General features: G+C 41.7%; 1 pseudogene; it reads right to left on the reverse strand.

Annotated features, from left to right (window-relative positions):
- Positions 1-4378, reverse strand: part of LOC105529832 — a 111225-nt pseudogene extending 106847 nt beyond the window's left edge.
- Positions 4379-7906: the final 3528 nt, after the last annotated feature.

Consider the following 7906-nt stretch of genomic DNA (forward strand, 5'->3'; position numbering starts at 1 on the left):
AAACCAAACACCACATGTTCTCACTCATAGGTGGGAACTGAACAATGAGATCACTTGGACTCGGGAAGGGGAACATCACACAGCGGGGCCTATCATGGGGAGGGGGTTGGGGGGAGGGATTGCATTGGGAGTTATACCTGATGTAAATGACGAGTTGATGGGTGCTGATGAGTTGATGGGTGCAGCACACCAACATGGCACAAGTATACATATGTAACAAACCTGCACGTTCTGCACATGTACCCTAGAACTTAAAGTATAATAATAATAAAAAAAATACATCCACATAAAAAAAAAAGAAAGTAAGATATTGGATTCAAGAGAAGATTTAAGAGTCCTCCAAAGTAATGTGTGCACTTACCACACACTCTCTCTCATGACACTTCCATCAAGTGGCTTTCCCAGCTGCCCACACACGCCCTCCCTTATGCCCTAGAAGCCCCAGATAGACTTTTATCAAACACGTGCAATGCCTTATTGTGAACATTTCTCTTTATATCTGCCTCTTCACCAGACTGTGAGGTAGCAACATTGTCATATTTGTCTCTGAAACCCCAGTACTTAGCATTTTGCCACGTACTCCCTGGTGAGTATTCAATAAGCACTCAATGAATGAACAAATGAGTTCTCTACCCTACCCTACGCCTCAAAATACTTTCCCCACCCAGCCAAATGATGCATAGAATTATAATATTAGACGTCATGATATGGCATGTTCTTCTGGTTGCAGTATGCCTTATTCAAGGACAATGCCTCTGAGGGGAGTAGTGCAGGAAGGCTCCTCTGTTGTCGAATCCTCGGTGTGAATGACTTCCTTGTGGCGGGGGAGGCGGGTGGGATTCTTAGCGATGATCACTTGAGGTGCCTCATAAGGGCCAAAGAAAGGGGAAGACACAGAAAGACAGATCAAACAACTCAAGGAGCTTTTCCTCTGGAACAGCATTTCTGAGGAGCAGCTCTGGTTGCCATAGCAACGGCCGCAATTTGTGGTACCTCCTTCCAGCTTCCTACCTGCTGGTGAGAAGGAACTGAAAGCCACAACCTCTTAACCCAGCAGGGCATTCTCTTTGCATCCCTTGAAAGCAGGAGCTGGGGTGAGACCCAGGGAGACAGCAGCCTGGGCTGCACCAACAAGAGTGGTGAAGGAAAGAAGCCGAGAGGGGTGGGGGATAGGGAGGCGCAGTGCTGCCAGGAGGTGAAGGCTAAAGCGGGGGCCGAACAACACAGCAATAAAGGAGTAAGCTGCCACCGTCGGCAAATAATCGCAGCTGGGGCAACAGTTCTCAGAGCTGATTACCTAGAGATCCTCTGGCTTAATTGATTTTATATAACTTCCTGGCTGCAAAACTGGGAGCCTCAAACAATAAAGACAATTTTCAAAGGACAGCTGCTTGCTCAAATGGACACTCCACACAGAATTGTTTACTGGAGCTTCTAATGACTTATTCTTCTCAACTAAGCCAGAAAATATTATTCTAAAGAAGAAACAGGAAGAATGCCAGATCTGTGAATAGGAGCTTGTGCATGAGGGTGTTGCTACGGTGTGTAATTATTAGTCTGCCTAATCAAATCAGCAGGCTTATTGTAAGATTTGCCCATTTCTGCAGCAGAAATACGACTGGAAATGCTAACAGACAGTATCATCTTTCTAGGTTCTATTTTCTATATAGTCTAAGTCTTCAGCATAAATCAACAGGAATTTTTTGTAAGATATGAAGAAAGGGGAGAATTAAAGGCAATCAAATTACATTTGATAAATTTATTTATTAATCACTTTTATTGATGAAGACATAAATAAATTGTGAGTTCACAAAAAATATTTGGGCTTATCAAGATTTTTTTTAAAAGAGAATTATTTTTTCTATCAACACCAAAGGGAAAGCTTATCCAAACAATTCCTAGAGTCGATCATGGTTCATTGAGGAACAAAACAGCAGAAACATGTAATTTCACAGCAGCTCCCACCAAGGACAGCCTCTCATTACCAGCAACAAGCCAAATAATTTACTAAGCAACCCTGCTGCTGGCATTTAGCCTTTGTCTTCCTCACATCTGGTGCTCCAAGTATGATGCATTTAATAAACATGTTTATAAGCCAGTAATTTATTTCTGGCACTATTTTTGCTTCTTTTTACACCAAAATTCATTCATGGGGAGGGAACATGTTAATTGTCTTATTGTTAAGTGACCTTTCTTACTATATTGTTAGATTTTACAAAGCCTGCAGATGAGCATGACCTTAGAAATCAAGCCTAGTATAAGCTGTAGGTTGAGATCTTTGCACCACAATAATCAGAAGTGAAGCATCAAGCCAAAGTGGGGTGGGAAGGACATCCATCTCAAAACATTCCCTCAGGCTTCCCAGAAAGTCAAAACAATGTCAGGAAATTACTCTGATGGATCTCATGACCTCTAGATGATAATGTGTAGGGTCTCATATTACTGCTACTAAGATGCAAAAATCAAATAAAGTGCATTTGATTTTGGTTTATGAAAATTTTATGTAAAAAACAGGCAGATGGAGATGCCAGACAGTTACAGAACAACCAAAGACTGTTTGATGTTTCTTCTAAAAAAGAGATTCATTTTACAAAATTTAAATAGATCTTCTTTGCAAAACAATGCTCATCCATCCGCCCATGTAGCCACGATTGACTCCCTGAGGGACAAAATGCACCAGAGGTCACTTTTCGGAGGACAAGAGGTCAGCTGGTCAAGGGGAAGATAGGTAAATGAGTTCAGTGGCAGAGCATTGTATCAAACACCTTGACCAAGAATAAGCAGCAGCCTAGGGGATGGATAGCCCATTTTCCTCGATGTGATTATTACACATTACATGCCTGTACCAAAACATCTCATGTACCCATAAATATATACACCTAGTATGTAACCACAAAAATTTAAAACAAAACAAACAAACAAAAAGCAGCAGCCTGACTCTACTCCTAGCTCTGCCACCAATTCTGTCACGTAACCTAAGCCTCTGAGTCTCTGTATCAGGTGGCGATTGCATGTAATGAACCAATCCAAAACATAATGGCTTAAAATAATAACTACTTACTATTTCTCACAAATATGTGGCTAGGTGGGTCTGCTGATCTGGGTCAGACTCAACCGATCTCAGTGGGCATTGGCCATCCGTCTGTGGTCAGCTGATGTGCTGCAAGGGGGCCAATGGCTTCCGCTGTGACAGCGTGACTCTACTTCATGCAGTTTATCTCAACCCCAAGTCGGCTAGTCCTGGATTGTTCTCATAATAGCAGTGAAGCAACAGCGGGGGTCAGGGGAGGAGGAGGAGAGAGAAAAGAGATGAGAGAGGACAGGAGGGGAGAAGAGGAAGAGTGAGGAAAAGAAGGGAATAAGAGAGAGAAAGATAAGGAGAGAGGGAGAAAAAAAATGAGAATGAGAAGAGAGAGAAACAGAGAGCAAATGTGAGTTCTTGAGACTTGGGCTCAGAACTGAACTTCTGACACATCTACCAAATTCTTCGAGTCTGCCCTTTTCACAGGGTTATCATGCTTACTAAATGAGACGGTTTCTGTGCAGGATTTCGTAAATCATGAAGTGTCATAAAGCAGATCTAATAAAATAAGACATCACTGACACATCTGTTTTGGAACTGTCCTTCACAAAATACTAGATTTAATCTGCTAACTAGAGATGAAGCCAGTAATGACATGTGGGGCAGAAAAGGTCATGTGAGATATTTTATTTATTTATATCCTTTGCCTTGTTCCACAAGGCTTTGAGATAGCTTGACACAAGAATACAAACACAAAAATAACAGTATACTATAAACAAAAACTAGGAAAAATATTATTGGTAGTAGGTAATCAAGACCTAGGCCTAGGAGGGGTACAGGACTATCCCAAATATGCAAATGTTGCCATAAGGGCAATATCATGACTATACTGGAGTCTTATATTCGCCTCCACATTTCCTAGAAATAAAATAGGCCGGGCGCGGGGACTCACGCCTATAATCCCAGCACTTTGGGAGGCTGAGGCAAGTGGACCACAAGGTCAGGAGATCGAGACCATTCTGGCTAACACAGTGAAAATCTGTCTCTACTAAAAATACAAAAAATTAGCCGGGCATGGTGGCACATGCCTGTAGTCCCAGCTACTCGGGAGGCTGAGGCAGGAGAATTGCTGGAACCCAGGAGGTGGAGTTTGCAGTGAGCCAAGATCGTAAGACTCCTTCTCAAAATAAATAAATAAATACATAAATACATAAAGAGCTGTTTCCCAAAGGTGGTGCACAAATTGATCTGGGGTGGTAAAAAGCTGGCCAACACACACCTACCTTCCCAATCCTCAGCATAATAGCTGCTAAGAAGCTCTTCAGCAGGTGCCAATCCAATGTCCTTCCTGTCCATGGTGTCACCTCGCCTCCTGAGTGCTGGTTATTTCTGGGCATTGCAGTGGGCAGCACAAGAATCAGTCTGACCTCTGCTGCAAGGTCAGGAGAGCTCAGCCCCAGGTCAACAGCAGGGACTGTGTTCAGACCACGGTAAGAATCACTGATGCTCATGGAAGAAGAAGAAGGAAAAATAGTATGGATTTCTCCATTCATGTCAGGAATGTGGCGTTTCCTTTTTAAATAAATTTAAGTTTTAAAAGTAAGTCCATAGAGTTATCAATATTAATTAGATAAAAGTATAGATAGTATATAGGTGAAGCAAACCTGTGACCGTATTATGTAAATGCCCAGAGTTTGGGACATTCATTCATGAGGAGCACTGGTTCCCAGTGAACTTCCAAAAATGAATTAGTAACAAGTATTTCTCCAAATGGAGTCAGTACACCACATGGGCCATGTGACACTGGTATGCATGAAAAACATTAGAAGTTATCCCTATATTTATATGCAACAGTATGAAAGAAGGTAAACTTCAATACCGCTTACATATTCCAGTTGACACAGAGGCACCCCACCTGCTCAACTTGTAAGATGGTTACCTGCCCAGGTTGCCGCTTGCAGTTCTCTGGGTATCTTGAGGGAAAAGTGGAAGTTCCCTATGCAGAAGGTTGGCACATTTTTGTTCACTGTCACCAAATGGGCACATGTTCGATTTCAGAAGGGTCTAGTTAAGTGGATGTATGGAATATAACATCCAGTTTTAATGAAATGAGCTCTCATGAATGTAGAGGATTAAAGGTAATATCAGTAATACAAGCTCAAGCAAACAGAAAGCTTGTCTGACAGAGCCGTACTTCTCCAATTCTTAGAACAGACAAGCTTTTTATCAGCGGCATAGTGAGGAAAACAGTGATCTGATCATATCTGACAGAAAGTCAACCTCAAATCTGAAATTAACAAAAAGCTATGTAAAATATGGATTTACCTCCACTCTCATTAATTTTGGTCCTTGCTTTGAGTGTGTATTTTGCCTGTGATATTAGCTAATGAGAGCATGAAGCCATCAGGATTAGCAAGAGATTTTAAAAATGAAGCAGCCAGAACGTTCATCATCATAATAGAGTGATACTGTTCTATTAATAAATAAAATAAGAAAAATCATTTCTTTCTTTTTTTTTTTCTTTTTTTTGAGATGGAGTCTTGCTCTGTCACACAGGCTGGAGTGCAGTGGCGCAATCTCGGCTCACTGCAAACTCCACCTCCCAGGTACACACCATTCTCCTGCCTCAGCCTCCCGAGTAGCTGCAACTACAGGTGCCCGCTGCCACGCCCAGCTAAATCTTTTGTGTTTTTTTTAGTAGAGACAGGGTTTCACCATGGTCTTGATCTCCTGACCTCGTGATCCGCCTGCCTTTGCCTCCCAAAGTGCTGGGATTACAGGCGTAAGCCACCTCGCCCAGCCCATTTATTTCATTTTTATCTCATTCATTTAAATTGCTACTTTATGTATCTTTATAATATAAATAATATACTAATATAATAGCACTGTGTATCATTTATTAATGAATCCATATAGATTGAGAGAGCATATTGACACTTTCCTTTCACTAATGAGGTAGGTAATTTATGCTTTCCAATAATTGAACACTAAGCACGTGGGAGTTATTTATATCCTACTGCTCAAGGTCATCACCAAGCTCTGATTGCAAAAATTAAAAAAAATTGCAACCTCAAGCATGAATGGGTTAAAACAGTTGGGATACTGTTGCTTTAAATAACTAAAAAAAATAGCTGGTTGAATCGAATTATTAAATTTAGGACCATGACATTTGGGGAACACCCACCACAATAATATTTTAATTGCAAAATCATTTATCTAAAACTAGTCGTTCTGGTAGTGGGCTCATCACAGGATGAACCACCCACAGAGGCCACTTCCAGGCTGTGACAATAATATTGGTGTACAGAAGGAGACTCATTTGCCTATTTTCCATAGCCAGGAGAAATTAACCAAAGTCAGTTTCAAATTATTAATGTTTAATATGTAAAAAGGGGGCCCAGAACACAGCCCTGGTTTATGCCACCAGACAATGTTAGCTGCATCATCAAAAGATGTGCCAGCCAATTCTAACTCTCACCATGGTACAAAAAGCTGATTTCTCTAAATACCAAAAACTATGAATCCATAAGGAGGTCATTCATGCTGACCCAAAGATGGCTACTGTCATATAGTCAAACGTCACAGAAAGGTCAGTCAAAGGTCAAGCTAGTTGGAGGGCACACAGGAGTCATAGAGAAGCCAGGACTGAAGCTCACTTGCTCCTCGTGTAAAATGCCAGCCTTGGAAATGCAGACCTGCAGGTTTGAGAAAAGAAAGGGGAAATATTGAAATGCAATGCCTATAGCCCGTGACATGGTTGTCATATTTTAAAATGAGGTCCAATGTTCTTTGAGTCTAACCAGATGGGACTATGTCTATGAAGTACACTGAAGTTATGAAGTTGTTGATTGGTGCTTACCAGTATGAAAAAATGTCAGACTAGGTCCAGTGGCTAAAGATACTCATCGGCAATTTCATTTCCTTTAAGCAATGAGGAAATGTTCTCAGCTGAAAACTGCAAGGGAGGCTATTAAGCTTGAAACCCTTTTCATAGGACTTTAAAAGATGGGCCTCTTAGCGAAGCTAAGAGAAACTAAAGGAAAGTCAGTGAAAGATAGTCTGTAGCATTTAAGACTTGGAAAGTGAAAGTGAGAAATGATGAAATGAAGGCGCTGTCAATGGCAAAGGCACACACAGATGATAGCCCACACCTAACAGAGAAAAAGTCAGAAAGTAGGAAGTAACAAATAAAGGGGCTTTTGGTATTTTCTTATTCTTCAGACCAAAATAATCGTAAATACAGAATCATAAATGAGAAATGTCTTTTAAGAATAACTCTTTTTTGGGGGTGGAGGGAGGATACGGTCTCTCTCTGTCACCCAGGCTGGTATGCAGTGGCATGATCATGGCTCACTGCAGCCTCCATCTCTCAGGCTCAATTGATCCTCCTACCTCAGCCTCCTGAGTAGCTGGGACTAGACTTGCACGCCACATGCCCAGTTACTTTTTGTACTTTTTGTAGAGACAGGTGTTTGCCATGTTGCCCAGACTGGCCTTGAACTCCTGGGTACAAGTGGCCTTGGCCTCCCAAAATGCTGGGATCACAGGGGTGAGCCACCACACCCAGTCAAAACTAACTCTTAAGAATTACATCTCTTTGCTCTAATTCTGTGTGTGTCGGGCACTCCCCTGAGGAGCCTTTGGGCTCCTAAGCAGACGCGTATACCAAGAGGGGAATTCCATTCTCCAGCAGCTGGTGCTGAATATGGGCCAGGTATGGCTCATTATGAAAAAAAAACAAAAAGCTAGAACAGACCAGCCACCTGTATGTTTAATTATTGTGACTGATTCTCCCAAGTCTGATTTTCTCCATAAGTACAAATACGATGAGCTTCTTACCCAGCAAACTGGGGCTCCAAGTCATCAAAAGATCATATCCCTCAA

The sequence above is a fragment of the Mandrillus leucophaeus genome, unplaced genomic scaffold (genome assembly GCF_000951045.1).
Source record: "Mandrillus leucophaeus isolate KB7577 unplaced genomic scaffold, Mleu.le_1.0 Scaffold785, whole genome shotgun sequence".
NCBI classification, from domain to species: Eukaryota; Metazoa; Chordata; class Mammalia; order Primates; family Cercopithecidae; genus Mandrillus; species Mandrillus leucophaeus.